Source organism: Leptonychotes weddellii, chromosome 4 (genome assembly GCF_054177405.1).
Source record: "Leptonychotes weddellii isolate Sample4059 chromosome 4, ASM5417740v2, whole genome shotgun sequence".
NCBI lineage: Eukaryota > Metazoa > Chordata > Mammalia > Carnivora > Phocidae > Leptonychotes > Leptonychotes weddellii.
This window is the reverse complement of record NC_138372.1, coordinates 126496412-126511155: the sequence shown is the minus strand read 5'-3', so window position 1 is coordinate 126511155 and position 14744 is coordinate 126496412. Positions and strand designations below refer to the sequence as shown.

General features: G+C 39.4%; 1 non-coding gene across 1 annotated transcript; it reads right to left on the bottom strand.

Annotated features, from left to right (window-relative positions):
- Positions 1-12968: 12968 nt before the first annotated feature.
- LOC115940018 (U4 spliceosomal RNA) lies at positions 12969-13105 on the bottom strand. Its single transcript, XR_004074806.2, has one exon. It is a non-coding gene; the product is annotated as a U4 spliceosomal RNA (small nuclear RNA).
- Positions 13106-14744: the final 1639 nt, after the last annotated feature.

Below are 14744 nucleotides of genomic sequence, written 5' to 3'. Positions count from 1 at the left end.
AAAAAAAAAAAGAAAAAAAAATTCTATGTAATCTAGCAATTACCATAGGTAATTTAGCTGATGCTAAAGGTATAAGCTGCTGCTTGAGTTCAATACTATTAATACATTTTCTATGCTTCCTCCTTGTTTCATTAAATACCATAGGAGAAAGAAAAGGGGAACATGGCAGGTATAGTTTGGGCTTTCTGGACATATAATTAAATAGGGTTTAATAATTTTCATGAAACATATTAATCTCATCACTTATTTGGGAGCAACATTTATAGATAGATATAGATAGAAGAAATAGAAATGGCACCATCGTCTGTCCTCCGCTTTAAAAATGTTTATTTAGATCTAAGGAAGGCGTGAAGTCAGCAATACATGATACATAAATGTTAAGTAAGTAAGGGTTTACAAGCAAGATTTATAAAAGTGAATTCATGTTATGGTCATTGGGAGAAGTTCTAGAATGGTGAGAGTGTGTGTGTGTGTGCATGAGTGTGCAACACATGCACGCTTACGGGTGCACACATACAAGCGCACGCGTGGTTGTCTCATTTTCGCCCATTCACAGCAAATACAGTTTGGAGCCATTGCTTCATCAAGATCAAGACTGCTGCTGACAGGTCTAACTTCTGGAAAATGGCATGTGTACTTTCTGGAGGTTATAACAGGAATAAAATGCTCACAATCTTTATTCTCTTTACTGTAATTTTCCTTAAAAGTTCACTGATTGTATCCTTATTGTCATTTATTTTGCAAGGATTTTTTAAAAAATCATACTTTTTCTTCAAAGAAATTGAAGAGTTAATTAACGACACCTGCAATAATGAGGCAGCCAAATAGACCACAGGGCGTTCATAATCCTACAGTAGGAGACAAGCACCTGGAACTACAAAAAGGCATTTGGGCTTCAATCAATAGATATGCATTTTATCCATTTCCAACCCAATACACCCTGCTGAATAATTTGTATGATTCTTATTCAAAAGAGGAATCCTTAAAAATTCATCAGTAGTCCCTATTTAGATACTTGCTAGCCTTACACAGCCCAGAATCCCTCCCTTTCCTTTTATTCCTCTCACCATTCTAGAGCATTCTAAATAGTTAATATACCTGGGAAGTCTCACAATGCTCATATCAGATTGTGTATGAGAAAGCACATAGGCAGATACAGGAAATTATACAGAAGGAAAATAGATCCGTAAAATCATAGGACGTTCAGAGTTTGATAAGAGTGCATAATCCGGGGTGCCTGGGTGGCTCAGTCGGTTAACTGTCTGCTCTCAGCTGAGCTCATGATCTCATCAGGGTCCTGGGATGGTGCCCCCCGCATCTGTAGGCTCTGCTCAGCAGTGAGCCTGCTTCTCCCTCTGCCCCTCCACCCACTCATGCACTTGCTTTCTCTCTCTTTCAAATAAATAAATGAATAAAATCTTTAAAAAAAGTGCATAATCCAAAATCTTCATTCTATAGAGAAACTAATTTTGTCCCAGGAAGGTAATCCAGATTTAGGTTCCACAGCCAGTAAATAGGCAGATTGATACTAGTACCCAATATTATTATTTCATTGAGGGCACTAAGGACAGGTAGGGTTATGGGAAACTGTTGCATCAAGGCCACATGTTCTGATCTAGCATTTAAAGAATGCCTATTTCCAAGCCCCTATCATTATAATTGCCTCTGTTAGAGTTATGCATATAGGAACTAAGGAGAATGCTTCTATACAGGTCTGGAAATATGTAGAAGCACATCAGGTGGCAATTGGGAAGGTTTTTATCTCATACTTCTGCACCATTAGTTTGTTCCATTGCTTGACACTTCTTGCTAGAGGATTATACCACCTGGCATAATGAGCCCATCAAGTAGGCTACACGTGGCTTCAGACATTTGTATCAAATGACTGGAGGGATCACTGCCTGTCTTGTTTCCTTTCTCTCTCTCTTGTCCTTCCAACCTCCTGCCTCCTTCTTTTCATTTATTTTATATTCTTTCCTTTCTCCCTTCCTCTCTCTCTTCCTTCCTTGTGTATTTATCAGGGTCTATCATGTGACAGTGTGTATCGGTATTGCAAAAAGAAAGATTAGAAACTCAGTCTTTATCGGCAGAGTTCAAGGTCCAGTGGGGAGGATAAGTATATATACATACAGTTACAAGGAAAATGCAACGCCATAAGTGTTAACATAGGGTTCCTTGCGAAGTATTGTGGGAACCCAGAGGAGGGAAAACCTAACAAGGGAGTTGGGTTGAAAGATAGAAATAATGTGGAAATGATAGGAAAGGCTTCAAAGATTTCAATAGCAAGGACCATGTTCATTTCACAAGCATGTGCTGAGGATTGTTCTAGGCACTGGAGATTACTGAAGTAACCAACCCTCTCATTTTGCCTAGGATTTTCTTGGTTTTAAAAATGAAAAGTCTCACATCTTAGAAGCTTCCTCAGTTCTGGGCAAACCCGGATGGTTGGTCATTCTACTAGGGACAGAGTGGCAAATAAGACAAAGGCAATCTTTGACTTTATAGGCTTTTGTCTAGCATGGGGAACACACACTAAACACATAATTACAAAATATGTATTTTTATTTGTTACAGTCATTTCATTGATAATTTTACAGTATTTTATTTTGATATAAATCCAAAAAAAAAAAAAACAGTTCTGTAGGTCAGAGAATATTTCCCTAAGGAATGTTTAGGCTGCAACTTCAAAGAGAAGTAGGCATTAACCAAACGAAGAGCAGCAGTAAGAGGAAACAGTACAGTGTAACATGGAAAGAGAGTGGTGCTCTGTGCATTGAGAAACGGACAGGAGGCCAGCGTGTCTGAGCGAGTGGTGCCCAGGTAAGCCTGGACACATAGCGGGTCAGATGATGCCTGCCATTAAGGGTCATGTTAGGGACTTACAACTTTATACTAAGAGCAAAGGAAAGTCATTGAAGGTTTCTAAGGAGGGCTGACATGATCAGCATTTTTTAAAGAGGTCACTCTGGCTATTGTTTGGAGCATGAACTTGGAAGTAGGATAGAGAGGGGCTGTGTCAGAGCAGTGAAGAAGCTATTGTTCTTGTCTTGAATATAGACTTGAACCAGATGGACAAAGGCAGAGGAGGAAAGATGAGGACAGGTGAGAGAAATTAGAAAGACAGAACTGACAGGACTTTGTTGGTTGGCTGACTGTCAAGAGTGAATGCAAAATGAGGTGCCATTTACTGAGATTACTGAATTACTAAGCCCCGGAGGATTGAAAAACAGATCAATTTTGACAATAATGCTTTTGAGGTGCTTATGAGATAGCCAATGAGAGGGATGCCTGGTGGCTCAGTAGGTTAAGTGTCTGCCTTTGGCTCAGGTCATGATCCCAGGGTCCCGGGATTGAGTCCCACATCTGGCTCCTTGCTCAGCAAGGAACCTGCTTCTCCCTCTGCCTGCCACTCCCTCTGCTTGTGCTCTCTCTCTCTCTCTCTGTCTGACACATAAATAAAATCTTAAAAAAAAGAAAAAGATATCCAATGAGATGTGTCAAGTAGGCAGTTAACTGTGTGTGTGTTCAGATGCAGAGGAGAGTGTGGAGGTGGAGATGCAAATGTGGGGGTTGTCAGCATAGAGATGGCACAAGAATGGATGATATTACTTGTAGAGGCTGGAAAGAGTGATATGAGAAGAAGACTTGAAATGAGATTATTTCCTAGGTAGATGCAGTAGAAGAGAGGAGACTATTTGCGAGAGAGAGATTGAACAAACATATTGTGGAGCCAGTTAAATAAGCAACTGGAAGCCAAAGGGGATTAATGAGTAGATAAAAAAAGAAGCTTCCTTGGAAAGGGGGTGATCCAGGCATCAGTGAACACAATAAGGTGAAGGAACAATTGCAGTAATGAATGGTTGAATGAGCAAGCTAGCTAGAAGGTTAAGAGAAGGGTGATTTTCAATGAGTGATTATGGAGGTTGTACTGTTTCACCTGGAAGACAAGTCCTTGGTGCAACTGTGGGACGAAATGGCTATGGCAGAAATGAATGTAAATATCCACATCAAAGTTAAAGTCTCCTAGGATGATGGCTGATGTTGGGGTAGAGAAAGACACAGAGTCTCAGACACAGAGTCCGCAATAAATGAAGGGGATATGACTGGGGAGTCAGTGGATGATTGCAATGAGGAGAAAGGGTGGTTTAGCTCACTGGTAGAAGCCTCAACACAGATATGGTTTTTCTTCCCGTTTTATTGAGATATAATTGACATACAACAGTGTATTAGCCCAATGTGTACAACATAATGATTTGATATATGTATAAATTGCAAAATGGTTACCATAATAAGTTTGGTTAATGGCAATCACCTCATATAGTTACAAACTATTTTTTCTCATGATGAGAACCTTTAAGATCTACTCTCTTAGCAACTGTAATTATACACTGCAGTATGGTTAACTATAGTCACCATGCTGTACATTATATCCCCAGGATTTATTTTATAACTGGAAGTTTTTACCTTTTGACCATCTTCACCCATTTCCCCTATGGCCCACCCCCTACCTCTGGCAACCACCAATCCATTCTCTGAATTTATGAGTTTGGTTTTTTTATATCCCACATATAAGTGAGATCATACAGTATTTGTCTTTCTCTGACATCTCATTTAGCAGAACGCCCTCACTGTCAATCCATGTTGTAAAAAATGACAGTATTTCCTTTTTATGGCTAAAAAATATTATATATATATATATATATATATCACATTTTCTTTATCCATTCATCCATCAATGGACATTTAGGTTACTTCCATGTCCTGGCTATTGTAAGTAATGCTTCCATGAATAAAGGGGTTTAGATATCTTTTGTTTGTTTGTTTGTTTGTTTGGATATGTACCCAGAAATGGGATTACTGGATCATATGATAGTTCTGTTTTTAATTTTTTTGAGGAACCTCCATACTGTTGCTCATAGTGGCTGCACCAGTTTATATTCTCACCAACAGAGCACAAGAGTCGCTGTTTCTTCACATCCTCATCAGCACTTGTTATTTCTTGTCTTTCTGATAATAGCCATTCTAATAGGTATAAGCTGATACCACTTTGTGGTTTTGATTTGCATTTCCCTGACAATTAGTGATGTTAGTACCTTTTCATATATCTGTTGGCCATTTGGATATCATTTTTGGAAAAATGTCTATTCAGTTCCTCTGCCCATCTTTTAATGGGATTGTTTGTTTTTGTTTTTGTTTTTTCTTTTTTCAAAATTTTTTATTGTTATGTTAATCACCATACATTACATTGTTAGTTTCTGATGTAGTGTTCCATGATTCACTGTTTGTGTAGAACACCCAGTGCTCCATGCAGAACGTGCCGTCTTTAATATTCATCACCAGGCTAACCCATCCTCCCACCCCCCTCCCCTCCAGAACCCTCAGTTTGTTTTTCAGAGTCCATAGTCTCTCATGGTTCGTCTCCCCCTCCAATTTCCCCCCCTTCATTCTTCCCCTCCTTCTATCTTCTTCTTCTTCTTTTTTTTTTTTAACATATATTGTATTATTTGTTTCAGAGGTACAGATCTGTTTTTGTTTTTCTATTGATTTGTATGAGTTTTAAAAAATATTTTTTTTAAAGATTTTTTGTTTATTTGACAGAGACAGAGACAGCGAGAGAGGGAACACAAGCAGGGGGAGTGGGAGAATGAGAAGCAGGCTTCCCGTTGAGCAGAGAGCCCGATGCAGGGCTCAAACCCAGGACTCTGGGATCATGACCTGAGCCGAAGGCAAACGCCCAACGACTGAGTCACGCAGGTGCCCCTTAAAAAATATTTTGGATATTAACCCCTTATCAGATATATGATTTGCAAATATTTCTCTCCCTTTTCATTTTGTTGATAGTTTCCTTCACCATGCAGAAGCTTTTTAGTTTGATCTAATCCCATCTGTTCATTTTGCTTTTGGTGTCAAATCCAAAAAATCATTACCAAGACTGATGTCAAGTTGCTTACTGCCTATGTTTTCTTCTAAAAGTTTTATGGTTTCAGGTGTTATGTTTAAGTCTTTAGTCTAATTGGAATTGATTTTTGTATGTGGTGTAAGGTAGGGATCCACTTTCATAGCATGTGACTATAAAGTTTTCCCAGCACACTTTGTATATTCTTGGCTCCTTTGTTGTAAATTAATTGACCATTTATTTTTCTTTTTAAAACCAGGAGTAGGAGCTGGGGCTGCTATGGGGGTAAGGAGCAAGATCTAAAAGTGGTATGGGAAGAGAAGTCACTGTTCCCACTTTTCACTCCTATGTTACATGAAAGGTAAAAGAAGGAATGTCTCCCTTTGAGAGTGTTGTGGAAAGTGTAGAGAACATCCAGATTTCAAGTAAGACAAGGAGATTGAGGAAGTTGAAAATGGAAATACATAATTATTATTTCTGAAAAGCATAACCAAAGTGTTTGGGAGACAGGAAGTAATAGGGCTTGGGGTTCAAGCCATCTGGAGATGATAGGTTGGTTTAACAAAGGAGGCTTTTCATGAGTAATAACTGGCAAAACCAGGAATAAGTGAAAGGTGGATTAATTTCCTCTTGGGTGATGCTAAGTGTTTGGGCTTGGTAGCAGTGCCAGAGGTTATGGTGGGGAAGCAGGTATCATTTTCCTAATGGTCTTATCTTCCAGGGAGTTGTATTGAGTGTGGCAGGTGTGGTTGGGGAAGTTCTATGAGTGGTTCTGAATGAGGCAATGCTCTTAATTAAGTATGCTTTGATATTTGGTTATCTATCTCTCACCTAATATTGAATAACTGCTTTGTTCCAATGGTCATGGCTTTACAAATTTTGTTCCGCCAGATGATAGCCATTACTGTACCTTTACCTAGGTTTGTTTTATCCATCCATTTCCTTAAATATCAGTCTCAATATTTAGAAATGCTTGTTTCCTTAGCTGAGTTTCTTAGGTCATGGATGATAAACCTGGCCTGGTGATTTCTTTGGCACTCAACTAGCTCTCCATGTGACCTCTAACAACCTCATTGCAATGTGAAGGTTCACCTTCGGAGTTTCCTGGTGCAGGACCTGAGAAAAAACAAATGAACACTAGCGTGCTAAGAGTCAAAGATTACTTTCAATATTTTCGTAAACTATTTCCTTTCTACTGCAAAATGGCCAGAGATCACTTGCTGTTATTTGATAGCTATGGGGTGTAGAAAACTTGAGAATATGTCAAATTTTAGGCATGGACATAAGAGTTAAAATTTAGAAATAAAAGACTATGAATGTGAGCTTTTCTATGCTCTGTAACCATACTCTGCATGTTGTGTTTACCCCTGAGGGTGAAATGGTTCAGCTTGATCAGCCAGCCCCACAAAGATGTCTAAGCCCAAATCCCTCCTGGCTTTTGTTTATGTAACATTCTCTCCTTGGCCTTATCACAGATAGGCCAGAGGGCGGCAATCCTTATCTAGAAAATACAACTAAAGGTTTCTGCCTAACTTGCTGATGCCATTTACTTTCAGGTCTTCAAAGAAGAAAGACAGGCTTCTATTCAGGATAACAGCTAGTAAAGCTGTCTCATTCCTTTGCTCCTGGTACAGTCCTGAGAAAGGGAAGGCCTGGGCAGAGTTTTCTTGGTACATGATGCCACCCTTATTCCCTGTTCTTGACTGGGCCTAGATGAGTTTGAGTATGAGTTGCGTTTGCTTGTTTATATATATTACTCTTTGCGTAGTCATTAAACCTCAGGTCCCATGCTCTATTGTCTGCTTTAAAAGTAAATAACAAATACAGCTAGTGCTGTCTATGCTCAAGGAAAGATAAAGAACCAAGATCCCTGGAGCTGTGATCCCCTCTATATCCTGCAAAAATATTCCACTCCTCCAAAAACAATTCTGTAGAAACACACAAGAACTTCTCTTAGACAACCTGACACTGCTCACAAAAATTTAGAGCTACTTTCCCAGAATTATCTACAGAGCCACTTCATAAGCCAACCAAGAAAATACGGCTTGTTCTCTGATAGTCAAAGCCTCAATCTTAAAAACAAAACAATCAGTACAAACCCCCTATTATTATCCAGTTTGGTTCCCCACCTTATTTATAAAAACTAGCTTTCAATGAATTTTGAAGATTTTCAAAATACCAAGATGTCTCCCAAGGTAATGATTTGTCACTGTTGAAGATACTGGTACATTGAATTCGAACAACTGAATCGAGGGTCAGAAGTTGAGTTGGGAGTTCTTACACCCAGGATGCTGACCTTGTGAAAGTCATTTACTTTTTTAAGTCTCCATGTCTTCATTTGTCAGACATGGTTAATAATGATCCCTTGAGTTATGTCTTGAGGTCCTATTAGGTGTGCTCTCTGTACATATAGCATGATGATTCCTTGTTCTTACAAGGATTGGATTAGACACTGTCTGTGCACTGGTTCCATGACTGAGAGGTGTTATATAATTAACATACTTCAGGCCTGGAAACAAATGAAAGGAAATTCTGGAATGTTTTGATCGTTGGTGGCTTCACCAGAGTAAATATTTGACTTACCAAGGTGCCTGGAACCCAGTGAATATTTATCAAATGGATAAATTTACTGAGTACTGGGACTTTAGGAGAAAATCAATAGCCTTACTCATGTCCTGGTAGAATCTGTGAATAAATGACTGAATGAAAATACTTACTGGTAAAATATACATTCTTGCACGTTAAGGGAAGTATCTGACATTATTTAACACTTGCATTTCACACTTTAAGAAGGTTACACTTGGGGGCGCCTGGGTGGCTCAGTCGTTAAGCGTCTGCCTTCGGCTCAGGTCATGATCCCGGGGTCCTGGGATCGAGCCCCGCATCGGGCTCCCTGCTCAGCGGGAAGCCTGCTTCTCATCCTCCCACTCCCCCTGCTTGTGTTCCCTCTCTCGCTGTGTCTCTCTCTGTCAAATAAATAAATAAACTCTAAAAAAAAAAAAAAAAAAGGTTACACTTGAGGTTTGGTTTCCTGTAGACAAAAATTCTGATTAATAATTAACTAAAGAAAATAAAAGAGGAAATATTTCTGATTCTATTTCTTAGTCTGATCATCCACTCTGGGCTCCGTTTGAGGATAAAAAGCCATTCCTTCATTTATTACTTCACTGATCACTTTATCGAGCACTTTTGTGTGATGGGTGCTGGGGTGGATCCTGACTGAGACATTCTCCCAGTCTTTGTGAAGCTCACATTTGTACTTTGCAACTTTCTCAAATCCAAAGGCTCTTCGTAGGCAGATAATCACAGCCAACTATAGTGCTGGATCCCTCCCCACCAACTATTTCCCTAATAAGAGGATCATCATCTTACTGTTCTATTGCCTGGAAAGGGCTCTACTTGGCAATACAGAAAGGGACTGGCCTGGAGAATTGAGACCAGATCAGAAAAGCCCCCTACACAGGGGTTGTGACTTTCAGGGTCTCAGATAGCTACCCTCTGTCATTTCTCAATTGTAATAATAGTAATAATAATAACATCATAAATTCATATAGTGCTTTAGGCATTATCTTCATTTCATATATAAAAACTGGGACTCAGAGAAACAACTAAGCATAGTTGGGACGTGACACTGTAAGGGTAATTTAGGTCTCTTCATTCCCAGCCCAGGGCACATTCAAACATACCATGATGTCTTTCTTCTAGCTACTACTTTACCCTTCATTTCTGTGTTAAAAATTCACAAATTTTACTTTAGGATATGCTAGAAAAGAAAAATGTGATAATTTTCCTCACAAATGAAAGAATAAACTAGAATTTAATCTGAGGATTGCTTAATTGACAGGTTCATGGACATCAAGAAACAGCTTTAGTGACTAAGGATATCATCCAGAAATGTTTTATCAACAAACTCTTACATATGCATATGATAAACATTTTATTTATCAGAACCCACAAGAAGTGTGTAGAAGACACTTCAGAATTGGTGTGATTTATTTGTTCTAAATAAACTAACCAAGTATGGTTAAGAATGGATCCACGCAAAGATGTGTTTTGCCTTGGGATTTTTACTTAATTAGCTTTAAATCAGTGAGACCCCACCTAAACCAGCATCCATAAGTGAGGTGGTTTTTATATTGATGATATGACCAGATGTATAGGTATTATGATAGCAGAGCAGGTTAATGGAGAAGTTGCCTGACCGACTTTGTGAGGGTCTTTGAGTCATTCAGTTGAATCGTACTGGAGCCCTATGCATGGGGTGGGTCTAAACTTTCAAGGGTTCTCAGAAGGTAAGTAGCAGCTTTTTTATTTTAACTGAGGCGCTTTGAAGTTGGAGAGCCCCATTTGAAACCTAGCTCCACTGCTTGTCAGCTGTGTGCCTCAGATTCTTCATAATCCTGCGTCTCAATTGCCTATCTGTAACATGAAAATAATGATTCCTGTATCATAGAATTATTGGGAGGATTAAATGAGACATTATTTACCAAGCAGTTAACATCTCTCTGGCACACAGTTGTCATTCAGCAAACAAAAACTTTTAGAGCTATAGAAGGAAAAGCTATTACATACATACTGGCCAGTGAATACTCAATATCTGTTCTAGTGAGAAAGAAAAAAAGAAATGTAAATATCCAATGATTCATGCACACGGAAGTAGGAGAGAATCCAAACAAATAGGTCCTATATCTGAATATCAGATATAGGGCAATGAATGGGTCCTGTCATAAAGAGCCCTGGCCTTCTTCGGCATTATTATACATTCCTGACAAAAAGAACTATAAATCTGTGTACATAGGATATCATATTTCAACCTAAGCACAAGTGGAGTTAATTCTGGAAATATGATGCAAACCTACCAAAAGGTTTTGCCTAAGGGATTAAGCAGCCAGCTGGGAGACTTCTTCAGAAGGGAGGCGACAGATCAACCCATCTGGCCTCATTACGAAGCCCTTGTGAGGAGATCATCAGAGGCAAAGCACAGTATGCTATTTATCATTCAGCGCAGCTTAGATCCATAGGGTGTGGGAATATAAAGTAATCTGAAAGAGCTATTGATTCATATTACTTGGGGTCGAATCGTGGTTTTATTGCTTACTGTCTGACTCACCTTGGGCAATTTTACCAGTATTAGTTTTCTACTGCTGTGTAACAAATTAACCTACTTTACAGCCTTAACACAACACCCATTTATTAGCTCACAGTTCTGTAGGTCAGAAGTCCAGGAGGGTGTGACTGGGTTCTCTGCTCTCTGGTGTCTCATAGTGCTGAGGTCAAGTTGTCGGGGAGGCTGGGCTCTACCTAATCCGGAGGATCTGGGGCAGAATTCATTTCCAAGGTCATCCCTGTTTGTCTGAGGTTGCATTTTGTCACCGTCAGCCTCTAACCACTATCTTTCCTTGAAGCCCATCTGCATTCTTTGTCACATAACTTTCCTCCATATTCAAAGCCGGCAATAGCATGTTGAGTCCTTCTCATGCTTAAAAGCTCTCTGACTTCCCCTTCTGCTTGCAGCTGGAGAAAACTCTTCTTTTAAAGAACTCACTTGACTGGGTCAGACTTATCTGGGTTGATCTCTGAACCTTAAGGGAAATTGACTTGGAAATTTAAGTACATCTACAAAATCCCATTAACAGTAGTGTCTGTGTTAGTGTTTGACTGAATAACCAGAGAATGGAATTTTGGAGGTTTCCTCTTTGGGATTTTGCCAGCCATTATTACTTAACCTCTCTGCCTCAGTCTCCTCATCCATAAATTGGGATAATAATGGTGCCTACTTCATGAAGTTGTTGTAAGGGTTAAATGGTGTAATATACGTAAAGCGCCTACAACAGTCTGGCACATAAGAACAGGATTATTATTTTATTAGTAGTAGTAGTTTTGAGGCCTCCTGGCCCTAATCCTAAAGTTGGCACCTAGGCAACTCTGTGGTGGTTCCAGGGGTGAGTAGCAGAGCCTGTAGAAGTGGTATTGATGACAGGACAGAAAAAGACACATCTGGTGGGAGAGCACAGGGATGTCGCAATGACAAGCAGATAGGGAGGAACCCAGTAGAAGGGGGCACAACCAGAAAAGGAAGGAATAAAGGACAGAGCTCACTGGTGGCTGACCAGTTAATCCTGAGCACACTGGTAATATCTTCCATGGATTCCCAGAAATGCTCAAGGGGGTACCTTCCAAACTAAGCTCTAGCTGGGTGTTAAAATCCCTGGGGAGCTTTTCAAAGACACGTAGCCTGGGCCTCACCCTAGACCAATTAAATTAACCTTTCAGGCCTGTGTCTAAATAGATTTTTAAAAGCTCCCTAAGTATTTCCATGCACTAACAGGTTATAAAACTACAAGGCTAAAGGGAACTAGGAAAACACAAAGTACTCCTGAAAGACATCAAAGAGCTATCATTCCTTATAGATCACACTAGGGCTAAACATGAGACAATCAAATCTCTTTTTTCTTTTGGGCTGAGAGCACCTGGCCTTCCATGGGGGGCAAATGGAGAGCAGTTCTGGCCTGGCTGTAGCCAAGGTAGGTTAGCAGCAGGGAGAGACAGTACTTCAGGGGGGCTGATGAGTAGGGGAGCAGTGTGAGGAGAAATGGGCTTACACTGGAAGCAGCCAGCAGTGCAGGGAACTTCTCTCTCTGGTCAGTCCCACACTGGTTACCAGACAGCACATAACACTAGTACCGGGCATGTGCCGGGGGTCTAGACTCAAAGTAACAAATGTCATGGAACTGGAGCTAATCCCACTGTGGCTGTTACAGAAATCCTTGACTCTTCCCTGTAATTGCCCTGGTCTAGGGAAATCAAGGTTACATGTAGGAGTCAAGTTTGCTGGGCTGTTTTTTGTTTTGTTTTGTTTTCATCAGCAGACTCATCTTGGCAGGCATTAAAGCTGAATTAAGAGCACGTATCAGCTGGGTGAAATGGAAAAGATAGCTGGAAGTCGGTTCAATATGTTGACAGTGAGGAAGTCAGCTCAGGATTTCAACTTGGCCTTTGCTGATCCATAGGGAAGACAAACTACATAACAATGAGTAAACAATATATTAAAATGTGTGTGTGTGTGTTTTCTGGAATGTTTCTCTTTCAGAAATGCTTTCATGAGTTCTTCACAGCCTATTTAATAGGACTTAGAATTTATTTTTTAATTAGCAATAATTGTGCCTCGGATAAACCTCATTGGCTACAATACCGCCACTGCACAAAGCTAGAATTTATTTTTTGAATTATATTTCTTCATTTACATCAGACCTTTTTTCCAAAAACAATTTGGATTACTGATCCATTTATAAACCCCTACATCAATTTTTTTTAAATTTTAAAATCTTGATAATTTGTACTTTAAAGCATTTGATGATCCCATTTTTATTTATAGAGTTTTCTAGTAAAATTTAACTTTTAAGCATGCCCTTGAATGATAATATTGTCGGTAGTGTCTCATATAAAGTGCTTTTGAACTTTATCTTTAAGGTACTTTCCTGAAAAGTACATTTCCTGGCCAATTATACCACCCTACTTGATCTGGGGTCTTTGGCTAGCCAAGATATTGGTGGAAGAAGTTGCATGAATCCAAGACTGTGGGCACTTTCACTTCTCTTCACGGTGAACTCAAAACCCAAGGCAATCCTTGAATATTCTTTTCCATCTTTAAATTGGTTTTCTCTGTGGGCCCACTTGACATGCCTTCCTGTCTTAGGGCTCAATGCAGATGTGAATTATTAAAGATCAAACCAGTAGACTGATCAAATGGAAAAACAGATTATAGGCTGCAGAGATCTTTCAGCCCCGAGCCCAAAGTGAGGAGAAGCCTGGGCCAGAGGACAAAAAGATCCAAAGTGATTCCTGAAACAGAATCCAGCACTTTGAACATCTAGACATATGATAACAAATAGAAAACAACAGTTTTTGTTTCTTCTTTAAGATCTGTCTTTACTAAGGGCTTATCAAAACCTTAGTCCCCAAATCAAGCAGATAGAAATATAATATAGAGGTCACTCTAACAGCTATATGCTCAAAGCCACATTGGTCCCATAGTTGTGAAATATGTGTGTTTTCCAAATTATATGGAAAAATAATTAGCTAGAATTGTTTTTAAAATATTAATTTTTTAAAATTTGTTTTATACAATTAATATAGTTGGGTTAAATTCATCATTCTTTGGATGTTTTTAGTCATTCTTTGGATTCTTAATAGTATTCATCCAAAAAGCATTTTTAAATGCTTTTAACATAAACGTAACAGGATAGGGCATCATCAGCTCAATGCCTGAGATGCTTCTCATAGCCATTGACTCAGCCTGGACAGCAGAAGCAGGCTGCAACTTACTGCACTCTGAGCTCAGCTACCTTTCCAATAGAATCTCTAGTTTTTAAATATAACTTATGGCTTTGTAGAAAATCAGTCAGTGATCTGAATTGTTAGAGATCTAATTTAGCTATTCCAGATTTTTTTTCATTTTAAAAATGCAAAACTGCCTGAGAATGTTAAAGTCCCAGCAAGAAAAGGCCAGTGCTATTTTGGGCTGTCTCTGAAGACTATCACAGAGAAGGGAGGGAGGAAAACGGAGGTAGACACATCTGGGATGCTATTTTCAGGCTCCTGGATTCCAGAAAGACTCTGGAAAGCTGGAAAGAGACCAGAAGTGTAAAAGGAAATGATTAATGAGTGAAGTCAGGGCAGAAGAACTCTAGATTGTTTTTTCAGGGTACGACTGAGACTTTGAAAACCAGAGAGAACAAGAAAAAGCAGGAAAGAAACCCTCACCTGTATCAGTCCCTGGGGTGGGGGTGGTAGGGCTATTACATATTTTAAATGAACCAGAGCTAAAATTATGTTAAAGAGAAAGAGG